This window comes from Choloepus didactylus, chromosome 12, assembly GCF_015220235.1.
Source record: "Choloepus didactylus isolate mChoDid1 chromosome 12, mChoDid1.pri, whole genome shotgun sequence".
Classification (NCBI taxonomy): Eukaryota; Metazoa; Chordata; class Mammalia; order Pilosa; family Megalonychidae; genus Choloepus; species Choloepus didactylus.
This window is the reverse complement of record NC_051318.1, coordinates 87,726,325-87,738,427: the sequence shown is the minus strand read 5'-3', so window position 1 is coordinate 87,738,427 and position 12,103 is coordinate 87,726,325. Positions and strand designations below refer to the sequence as shown.

The window sequence follows — 12,103 nt, the reverse complement described above, 5'->3', positions numbered from 1 at the left end:
GATGACATTCATATAAAAATTACTTAAAGCAAAGTAAAACCGAGGTAATATGTTTGAACTGAAGAGTAATTGGAGATTCTTTAGAGTGAAACACAAACAAACAAACTTTTTTTCAATACTCATTCTTTTTTCTTTCGGAGTGTGCCTTATTCCCGTTCACTCTTGAGCTGACCCTAATTTATCAATAGGCTTGATGTCACTTTGTTTAAAAGCAAATGCTTCAGCAGGAGTCTGTCTCTATCCAACCAGAGAATAAGAAGCTCCTCTTTAACACTGATGACAAAATCAAAAACGCCAGGTGACCAATGTGTGTAGGCATTCTTATCATGAGTTAGAGTGATTAGTCTGGTTAATAGTTACCTTATTCACCCATATCTATTGAAATTGTAAAGATCCATACTTTTCATTTTAGTTAATTATAGGACAGTAGACAAAATAACACCCATTTGTTCCACAACCCCACCTCTCAGTCATCAACTGTCAAAAAATAAAAGCAATCTGATTTCCAGTGCAGCATTGCCCAGTGAATTTGCATGTCCTTTTTTCTTTTTCTAGCCAGATGCTACATGTATTTAATCACCCAGTAATACAAACAATTTCAGTCCAATCAGTACTTTTAAAAATGTAATTACTTAAATACCTGAACAAAATTAGAAAAAGTTGACCATCACAAGTTAGTTTGTCTTTTAGTTTCCTGGCTGCTGAAGGAAATACCATGCAGTGGATTGGCTTAAAGAACGGGAATTTATTGGCTCACAGTTTTGAGACTAGGATAAATTCCACATCAAGGTGTCACCAAGGCAATGCTTTTTCCCAGAAAACTGTGGCGTTCGGTCTGGCTGCTGGCAATCCTTGGTCCTTGGCTTTTCTGTCACTGGCAATGCACATGGTGGACTCTCCTAGCTTCTCAGTTCCGCTGCCTTCCTGCTGCTGGCTGCTCCCCTGTGGTTTTCCTGTCTCTGTGACCTTCCCTAGAAGGCTTTCAGTAATAGGATTAAGACCCATCCTGATTCAGCTGGGGCCACCCCTTAACTGAAGTAACCTCATCAAAAGGTCCTATTTACAGGAGTTCACACCCACAGGAATGGATTCAGTTTAAGAACAGGTTTTTTCTGGGGTACATAGCTCCAAGCCACCACAGTTGGTAATCTGCCATCCATTTTGATTAAATAATATTTCTGATTATGAAAGACAGGACATAAAATGGAGTAGTGACCATGTTAGAGCCATTTGTCAAGGAACTGTGTGCAATCTTAGGAACTGTGGGCAACCTCTAGAAGATCAGGGAGGCCTCTGGACATTAAAGGGGCTTCTAGCTGATAATCAGTAAGAAATGAAGGCACTCAGAACTACATATGTGTGGAAATTAATTATCCCCACAGCTTGAGTGGGCGTGGAAGCAGGTTCACCCACAGTTGAACCTGCAGATGAGAGTGCAGCCCACCCTGCACCTTGACAACAACCTTATGAGACCTGAACAGATGACCCAACTAAGCCAGCCCTGGACTCCTGACCCAAAGAAAGTGTGAGATAATAAATGCACAGGCTTTTTTAAAATGTAATTACAATAATAATAATAATAAAGCTAGCATTTACTGAATATTTGCTATGTACCAGATACCACGCTTCATGATTTCTTACATTATTTCATTCAATCCTCATAGCAATATGTATAAGTATTTTTTTTACCTCTCTTTATAAATAAATAAACTGAGGCTTAGAGAAGTTCAAGTAAATAGCCCTCATCAGGCAGTCAGGCAGAGGCAGAGCTAGAATTCAAACCCCAAACCCTTTTGTGACTTGCTGACACTCCCCTCACCCCCACACCTCGGGCAGCTTTTATTCTTATAAACCTTGATGTTGTCCTCTTGTTCCCTTTTTCTCCTCTTTTACAATGCTGTTTTCTTGCAAACTGACCACACTTTGCAGAGCTCTCTTCCTCTCTCTTCTCCTACTCAGAAATGCTATCTGCACACATTCAGGCATGTAGATGTCAGGACAAGGACACTGGACACTGCTGGGGGACACTTTTCACCACTCATTCCAGCACTGTAGGGGACGAGGATGTGCCCATCTGAGTGGCAGCTTAGCCCGTGGAGATGCCCCTTTGCTGGAGGGTCACTGCCCTGGAAAGCCTTTGGAAGTCAGATCCAAAAGTGATTAAAGGAGCAGCCTTTAACAAATCCTCACCATGTATAACTAACTACCCCGAGAAAGCAGAAGCCATTTTTTTTTTAAATGGAAAGAATGTTCTCAAGTAATTTGATTTCCCGTTGCCCACTGACCAGACATCCTTTGCAATTGTTATTTAAAAAATATATATATATAACCCCTGATTTTTTCTTATTTGTAACAGGGAAGGATGGCAGGAGGACAGGGGGAGTTAGAGAGTAAGAATATGAAGGGTTTATTTTTACTTCTTGCAAACCTTAGAAGTCTGTGCATTTATTATTAAATGTACTTAATTATAGGCTACTGCAAACTGTTCCAGGCTCTTCTTTAGGGCCAGGACGTTATAATAAAGGCTTTGTGTGCCTCAGGGGGGTTCCATTGAAAGAAGGCTAAACCCTGTCTCCACAGTGAGCCCGTGTAACGCTGAGAAGGTTCATTGTTCCCCGTGCACGGCCCGAAGGAATGAATGTTATGAATAGCTGCAGTAGACGATGTGCATCCCCCCTGGAAGCTTTTGTGCCGCAGCAAGATGACCTCATCCCAGATGGGGCGGCTCCACCGCAGCCCAAGGAGCAGATCAGAGCAGAAGTACTTGAGCCCATCAGATGTTTGAAATGAATCATTTAATTCTTTACACTACACCCTTTCCTGTTGGCGAGGGGGGGCAGGAATCAATCAATGCCAGCAAGATTTTCTCTAAATAAACTCGAGGGCTCTGAAAGCCATTTAGAAGTGGTTTTCCGCAGACAGCATTGTCAGTCTTCCTGAAAGGCCAGCTCCAGAGGCTCAGCCCTCTCTCCACCTGGCTCCTTCCTGTGCACGTCAGCTCAGACAAAATTAAATTCCTCCACGAACAGGACAGAGAGATACAGGCTGGGGGAGCCCCAGGGACAATCCCTTATTTATGGCCTCGCTGTCTTTGTTGCCAGCAGTAGCAGTTCTCAGTAATACCCAACAAATTCGAGGCTGCTCTCTCCTACGTTGGCAACTTCTTTCTGGAATTGTGTCTCAGAAAGAATTAAATGTCCACTTGTGCTCAGTTAATTGAATTTAACTTTTCATTTGATTAAGAAATAAAATGTCCACTTTAAAAAAAGAATCATTCCAACCAGCAATATATATAGTATTTTACAGCACTTAAATGAAGAGGCTAATTTGCTTCCAGTTTCTGGTCAGGGTTGTAAGTTCCTACCATTTTTCTTTTCTTTACCTTTTTTTTTAAGACTTGCCATGGCAAAAGTACTACAGGTAAGGGAAAGGAATTCCAATTTTCCATCTTATAATGGGGAAAATTTACAAACTCTAGACAGAATTAGTCAAAAGGAAATTCTAAACCCTGCTCCGCCATTAACCATCCAGGTAAACTTGGGCTGGTCACTTTCGGGGCTCAGTTGCCCCATCGATGAATTAAATGGCTTAGACATAAAGGGCACCTCACTCTAAAGCCTGGTGTTCTGCATCCAGAGATTGACTTTGTCATTCGCCTTTCTTTTAAGAGCCACTTCGTTGCAGTGTACATTTTGTCCCCAGGACCCCACATACCCATTAGTGAAGGGCCACCCATCTGCCACTGTACAGAGGATCTGGGCATCTGTATCAATTGCCTGAACAAAATAGCATCACTGACAAAATACACATTTTAAAAGATACGTAAATATCATGAGAGTTGGACGAGAGGGGCTTTCCTGTCAGTGAACAGGTATTTTGGTTTGATAGTCATTCCCAAGCTTTCGCTTTTCTCCCTTACTCTGCACTTTGCTTCCTTCAAGTATATTTATGTATCTGCTGATCCGCCCAGTGGGAATCGAAAAGGATGAGGAGTTGGAAGACTACTGAGTGCCGAGAATGACGGCTGATCTCTGTGCCACGGCTGTACAGTGCCCACTTGTGTGGGTTTTCTTCTTAATTGTTAAATCCTGGCAAACAAAAGTCTCCTCCACAGGGGAAAAATGCTTGCCAAGCAAACATCTCAAGTTGAGAAGGGTTGACACTCTTCTTTGAGACTTCGCGCTGTCTGAGGCCCTAACCTGCAAACAGAGACTGCGTCTGTTCCGGCACAGCTGCACACGTGGGCTTTGGAATGCCAGGCTTACATAATTTTTAAATCGCGTGCTGCTTGTGGTATTTGGCCACTCCGAGCAAAGTACAACACCCTTTTAAGGCGGTTTGGGCCCAGAGGATGGAGAGAACGTCATGTTCTGCTATAAGAAATCTCATCAAGGGGGCATGTAAACTCTAAGGCACATCAGCTCCTTTGGCAGGCGCTGGGAAACCCCTAAGCTGTCCCTCTTCTCACAGGCTTCATTGAAAGGACTTGGAGCTGGCCCTGAAGGAACAATCAGAAGTGTTTGTCAATAAGCTCAGACTCCAGCGGTGGTGGGCATGATCCAGATGAGTGTCAGGATCTAAGGATTTATTAAATCTAAATGCCACTCTGAAGCATTAGTAATGTAGCTGGATTTTGACCTGGAGAGGGATGGGAACAAGGTCTGTCTGAACATCCTAAAGCAAGTTTGTCTCCTTACACAGGCCGGAATGTGGCGAGGAAAGAATGAGCCTGTCAACATAATTTGTGTAATTGTTCTCATTACTTCACGGTCATACATGAAGCCTTGTTGATTCAAGCTTGATGAAAAGTGAGTCCGTTTACGCAGGCAGTACGTTAAAGTTGGTTTGTCAAATGCAATATATTTATGTTAATAAATACTGATGCTAATTTAACAAGACTGTGACTGTTTCTTTATTCTGGCACTAATTAGGAAGTTTTCAACATTGGCATTGGGATCCTATGAATAGAATATATCTCAGCAAAAGTAGAGTTGGGCCATTTCCTTTTCCCTAAAATGTTATGGCCTATACGAAATTTAGCCCCGAAAACGCTGGCTCAGGAAGGAGTGCTTGTAGGCCCAGCAGCAAGCAGATGGGGAGGCTGGGGACACGGCCTCCTTGGCCGGCCTGGGCCTCGCCTCCCAAGGGGTGGTTCCCATAGGGCCCTGGGCTGGCAAGGAATCCAAGGGTCTCCCGCCAAGCCAGGAGGCTCAGACCCCAGCATGCTACGCACAAAAACTAAAAAGGCAAATGTTGATGGGTAACAGGGAAGGCCAGGGATCAGTTAATGGACACATGGGTTAGAAAATGCAGCTATTTATTTTGCAGCTGACAAAGAAGGGGTCTTTATCAGAAAAGTTTCCATTAGAGCCCTATGCCTTTGAGCAACTATTTTCAAAGCTGCTAGAACATGCATGTCCATGCATCGCAGGCTCCAGTACAAAGATTTGATATTAAATATGTAGTACCAGAACTACAAGAATCCATTTCTCTATGACCTTTAGTGGAAGGAACAGCAGTATGCTTTCTGCAGAGATGGAAGGTTCTAGCAGCGCCACAGAAGTGTGTGAAAGAAGATATTCAGTCCCTTGGCTAGAATACAGCTCTACACAGCTGGCCTGGCTCCTTGCCCCCCAACATCTGAGGTCTATCTTTACAGTGGCATTTCTCTGCAAAAAAGACTTCTCTTTTTAAATACAAATAGTCTTGAGAGGCTATCCATCATACACATCTTGGTTTCAATTCTTTCATTCACATGCTTTCCCCCTTACCCCAGCTGAGACGAAGGTCCTCACACAGACAAACCGATGAGGGTGAAGAGCTGGAAAAGGGAGGAGGGGGCGTTTGCAGCTTGGAGCATCACCCCAGCAGAGCGAGACTGGGCTGGGACACACAGAAGGGTGTCTCTGGGCAACAAAGAGTAGCATGAAGGCACCTCGGTGACATTCTGTCCTTGGCCTCCACATCCTGCCTCTGTCCTCCCAGGAGCACACACCGAAGGCCACCTCAGGTTGGACGGGCTGTGCCTTGGTTCTCGTCAATCCTGCTTTTTTTGTTTGTTTGTTTTAATCCTGCATTTTTAGAGACATCCAGTTTTCCCTCTGTTTTATGGAATCTATCTGCCTTTCTAAGACCTGGGCAGGCTGAGCATGTATGTTACGGAGGCGATTGCCTGGCTACACTGATTTCATCCCTTGGGAGAGTCTGCTCTGGTCTCTGCCTCTGCTCTGAGATTTTTGGCCAGGTCCCCCCAGAAATCTGGTCAAAAAGACCCTCACTTTCTTGAGAGGCCATTTCCCTCTGTGGGCCTAAAACCAAGTGCTTCTTGAACTAGGTAGCATTTTCCATTTATGAGGTGCTTCTGCTTATTTTGATTCTCACATGAACCCTGAGAAATGGGATTATTGTCCCCATTATAGAGGTGAGTAAACTGAGGCTCAGAGATATCAGAGAACTTGCCCAAAGTCATAGGGCTCGTGGGGGAGGTCCCGGATTCCACCCAGACCCTGTTGACTCCAAAGCCCGTGCCATGGAGAGTTGAGTCAGGTCTTTCTCGGGTAGGCATGTCCTTGGAACAAATCAAAGAAAGCCAACAGACCTGAGCTACTCCCCCCATCACCCAGGGAAAAGGCAAGGCCTTTCAACATAGGACCCTCACCCCATAGGCCTGGGCCTTGTCTTCAGGGACATGAAGCAAATCAGGTGATTTTTTGATTTCCAGTTGAGGCCTCTGTGCTGTGGGCCTCTCAAAAGAGAACTTATCCCCCTGAGAGCCCAAAACACTTATTGGGAGCCACGTCCCTCGCCCTGCAGAAACAGGGCCTTGTCTGTGCCCTGTCGGACAGCACAACAAGCCAAGGGCACATTCTTACGGAAAGAGCTTTGGAATTCCCAAGCTCCATCCCTATAAGGACTGAAATAAGATTAGTACGAGCCTCTTAAACTCAAAATCGAAATATTTTCCTTCTGTCAAGTGAGTGTGTATAATTCAGTAGAGCCTCCTCTGCTAAGAGGCTTTCTGAAGTGTAATTTTCAGCCTTTGGGAAGAAGTTGTTGTGTAACAGTTTCTAAAAACCCTTTAGTATTATTTCCTTAGCACTAAGGATCAAGTGCCTCTGAAAAATAAACGTGGCCTCTTAAAAAAAAAAAAAACTCCTCTAAGTTGTGTTTCTTTTTTTTTCCTCTTCTAAGGAGAACCAGTTTTGCATTTTCTGATCTTTCCTTGACCAACTACCTCCCTTCCATGTCTGCTGTCCCCAAACTGCTTATAAATAGACACCACAACATCAATTTCCCTCTTAAAACCACTGCAGCTCTTCCCAATGACAGTCTAATTTGTCTTCTGATTTGGACATTATTGTCAGAACATCCCATCCCGGGTTTCTGTGGATAGAGGCCACAGGACTGGCACCCTGAAAATGTTACATAAATGAGGCCGGCCAAGGGCTGAGCACAGGAGGAAAGGAGAAGTTGAAGCTTGTAATGAGGGGACCCACCCTGTTTTACCTATTCAGATCTGTCCCCACTGGGACACACCTACCCGAGAAAAACCTTACTCAACTGTACACGGCACAGGCTTCAGAGTCAACAGGGTCTGGGTGGAATCCTGGATTTCCCCCATGAGCCCTATGACTTTGGGCAAGTTTCCTCACATCTCTGAGCCTCAGTTTCCTCACTTCTATAATGACCCAAAATAAACAGAAGCACCTCATAAATGAAAAATGCTATCTAGTTCAAGAAGCATTTGGTTTTAGGCCCACAGAAGGAAGTGGTCCCTCAAGAAGTGAAGGGTCTCCTTGACCAGTTTGTTTTTTAGGGGTCCCAGCCCAAAAATCTCAGAGCAGAGGCAGAACCCAGAGCAGACTCTCCCACAGGATAAAAGAAGTCAGGAACAAATCAAGGAAAAGCCAGGAGCCTGAGCTGCTCCACCCGTCACCCGGGAACCCGGGCTCCTGGAGGCTCTGCCACAGCTACCCCAAGTGGAACACACGGCCTTCCCCGTCACCCCAGATAGAGGAGGGCCACTCAGCTCCCAGGACTTCACACACCTCCAGGACAAAGCAGAGCCCGTGATCTCTGCCTTGTTTGCAGACAGGTTTGTAATCATGAACTTGTTTCTGGTCAGGACTTCATTTCTTGGGCTGTGCCATCACCGTCCTCTGGGTGAGGTAGAAAGGCCTTCCTTAGGCCTGCTCTGCATTGCACCCTTGGGCTCCCCTTCAGACAGCTGTTAGCACTGGAACTATGTTAATAGAGTCCATGTGGGATGTATTCCTTGCCTATACCCCATACTCAAAATCAGAGGAGAAGCCTTGACTCTAGCTAGGCATTCAGATTCTTCCCCCCAAAATTGGTCCCTTTTAGGCAGTCCCTTCTGGATTCTTGACTGGGAGGTCTTAGGAAGCTAAGCGTGGATGCATGTTCTGGGATATGCATGGAGAATAATTAAAATTATTATTATCATTATACAAAATAACAACAACAGCTAACTTATCTAGCAAATTCCTACGTGCCAGGCATTCCCAAGCACTTTACATAGATTAACTTATTAAGTCCTCACTACAACTCCAAGAAACAGGTACTATCCTTATTCCCATTTTATTTAAAAAGCAAAGGAAAGCAGTCTACCCTGAAAGAGAAAAGAAAAAGCCAACTTGCTGATGGATGGAGCTGAACTGTCACAGCCCCTGATAAGCTCAGGAATCTGGTGGTGGTCCTTGACTTTCCGATGTCTGCGCAGTTCCTCGTGGGGCTCAGACGTCCTCCCCTCCCCAGGGGCCCAGGAGATGCCTTGGTGTCCTCCCTTGTCTTGATTTCCTACGGCTGCTGTGACCAGGTACCACAAGCTGGGTGGCTTAAAATAACAGAAATTTATTCTCTCACAAATACAGAGGCCAGAAGTTCAAAATCAAGGTGACAACAAGGCCAGGCTCCATCTGAAGTTCCCAGGGGAAAATCTTCCCTTGACTCTTTTAGCTTCTGGAGTTTGACAGCAACCACTGGTGTTCCTTGGCTTGTCGAGTTATGTCTGCCTCCGTCTGCACGTGGCTGCCTCTCTCGTCTCCATCCACACGTGGCCTTCTCTCCCTGTAACCTGGTCTCTCCTCCCCTTCTCATAAGGACACCAGTCATAATGGGTTAGTGCCTTCCCTACTCCTTTGGGACTCATCCTAACTGACAACATCTCCAAAGACCCTCTCTCCAATAAGGTCACGTTCATAGGACTGGGGGTTAGGACTTGACCTTGTCAATTCCACCCATAACACCCCCTCTTCACTGAGGCTGGCTCGGGAAGTGTGGTGGAGGCGTTCCCTGCTCACTGAATATCCCCACATTTCCCTGTCCCCCCACAGCCGGGTTGGGCCACGTGACTTGTTCTGGCAAATGGGCTGTGAATGGGAGTGATGTGTCAGTAATGGGCTGAAGCTTCTCACTGCTAGAAAGCTATTTAAACAAAGACATACTGAGTCACCAGCAGGGTCCTCAAGAAATGAGAGAAGACAAACTCAGGAGCCTGCGCTCTGGGTGCTTCAGTCAGCTGGGAGACCTACGATTCACCAGGTAAGAGTGAAGAAATATAAGAGGGTTTAGTACCAGCCTCCATGGCAGGGGGGACAGTAAAAGCAGTCACGGGGGCTTAGCCTGCTGTCTCATAGTTATTTGTTTCCACTTCTGCCTTCCCTATTGTTGGTAAAGAGAACACAGGTGGGGATCAAGTCTTGTTTGCCTTCAGCCTAGCCCAGAAAAAGTGGTCAATAAATTTTTGTTGAATGGATAGCTGTGGGAGGAAGCAGAACTCGTGCTGGCCCCTAAGGATGGACAAGAGTCAGTCAGATGAGCCAAGAGGGGCCAGAGAGTCCCCGAGGAAGGTAGGGGGTGAGAGTAGTTGGAGCTGAAGTGTGAGTTTGGAATGTTCCAGAGGCAGCTGAGGTGGCGGGCCTGACAGGACTTTCTCCCTTCCTTGACTGCCACTGCCCAGCCAAGAATTTCTAAGTGAGGCCCAGCCCTGGACAGTGGCCTCCTCTCAGAGCCTCCGGGGTGGCTTCTGACTGGACAGGGATGAGGGGGAAGCTGGCTGGGCAGCCCACGTCCTCCTGGAGCTCAGAGTAATGATAGCTCAACTCAGCAGGCCCCATGACATGGGGCAACTTCATGACATGGCTGCTCTGCTTTGCTTTTCATTTTCCCCCCATTGGAAGGGAGCTGAGAACATCATTTTACTCAAGATTACAAGTTGGGTTGTGATGAAAGGTCTGTGCAGTGCAGAAAGAGTCCTCAGGGAGCAACTTTCGTATGTGCAAGCACTTTTGTTGAAAACAGCTTGTTCTGTGGCACACACACACACAGGAAATTAGAGGGAAGATCAAAATCATCCCAGATTTTGTGAGACTGTCTGGAATCATGGCTGCAAAAAGTATCCCCAGGCTTTTGTTCAACCCTCTACACGACCTAGAACCCCAGATTCATAAATCCCTAGAAGACTTGGAAAAATCCCAATCCCAGGCAAAACAGTATCTCAGCAAGTCACTTTGCAAAGAACCTGGATGAGTCAAAGGGGATGGATTGACAGATGGTTGGATGGATGGATGGATAAATTAATGAGTGGTTGAATGGATGGATGGTGAATAGACTGAAAAATAGAAAGTCTACCCTTTTCTAAATACCTCTGAGACAGAACATTTCTAGGGCTCTTATAAATACCCACCATAATAGTAGTACATCAGAGATGAAGTCTGAGCTTGAGTTTATGCAGGAATTCAGTGACATTTGCTAGAATAGCAGCATAGGCCCACTAACATGAGAGATGAGAAACTATCTGGTAAGGATTTTAGCCCATGAAAAGAGAGAATCAGATATACAAGCTGCTTGGCTCTACAGCAAAGTCTTAGTAGTGTGAGGATCAAGGATGGTGGTGTGGTGTTGAACTTGAATTTGTGTCCAGGTCAACCCTTGGTGACAGCAGACACAGTGGTGCCCAGCCAAGGGTGCAGTGCCCAGAGGACACAGTGGCACCCCACAGAAACCATTACTCTATGGGCACCTGAAAGAGCTCCAAGGGACTACATGCCACCTAGCAAGGCACAGCAGCCTCAGCAGATGTCCTTAAGCACATGGACATTGGATTCAAATCACAGTATATGTATGTGAGACAGTTATAATTCACATACCATAAAATTCACCCTTTTAAAGGATACAATTCAACTGTTTTGAATATTATAAAGATGTGCAACCATCACCACGATCTAATTCCGGAATATTTTCATCAGCCTCAAAAGAAATCCCATATTCATTAGCAGTCACTTCCCATTCCTCTCTCCCCACAGCCCCTGGCAACCACTAATCTGCTATCTGTCTCTATGGATTTTTCTATTCTAGACATTTCATATAAATGGAATCATACCAATATGCGACTTTTTGTGTTTGCCTTCTTTCACTTACCATAATGCTTTCAAGGTTCATCCATGCTGTAGCATGAATCAGACCTTCATTCCTTTTTTATGGCCAAATACTATTCCATTGTATGAGTACACCACATTTTGTTTGTCCATTGATCACTTGATGAATATTTGGATTGTTTCCACTTTTTGGATATTTTGAATGATGCTGCTATGAACATTAGTGTACAAGTATTTATGTGGACATATTTTCAGTTCTCTTGGGTATACATCTAGGAGTGGAATTGCTGGGTCATATGCTAACTCTACGTTTAACTTTTTCAGGAACTGCCAAAGTGTCTGCCCTGTTTCACAGTCCCACCAGCAATGTCTGAGGGCTCCATTTTCTCCACATCCGTGTCAGTGCTTGTTATTATCTGTTTTTTTATTATATCCATCCAAGTGGGTGAGAAGTAGAAAGCCAATATGGTTTTTATTTGCATTTCCCTAGCAACTAATGATGTTGAGCATCTTTTCATGTGCTAATTGGTCATTTGTGTATCTTCTTTGGAGAAATATCTATTCAGATTCTTTGCACAGTTTGAATTGGGTTGTCTTTTTGTTGTTGAAAATAATAAATAGACCTTTATTAGGTTTATAATTTACAACTATTTTCTCCCATTTGTTGATTTGCCTTTTCACTTTTTTGACAGGGTCCTCTGAAGTAC

General features: G+C 44.9%; 1 protein-coding gene across 4 annotated transcripts in view; it reads left to right on the top strand.

The window, feature by feature from the left end:
- Positions 1 to 4,893, top strand: part of VWA8 (von Willebrand factor A domain containing 8) — a 445,644-nt gene extending 440,751 nt beyond the window's left edge. For 2 of the 4 annotated variants that reach the window (XR_005211207.1, XM_037800501.1), the window contains exon 46: positions 3,942 to 4,893. The gene's annotated coding sequence lies outside the window, so the exon portion shown is untranslated. Of the gene's footprint in view, positions 1 to 2,580 lie in introns of all 4 variants that reach the window. The other 2 variants (XR_005211206.1, XM_037800499.1) reach the window with 1 other exon arrangement.
- The last annotated feature ends 7,210 nt before the right edge of the window (positions 4,894 to 12,103 follow it).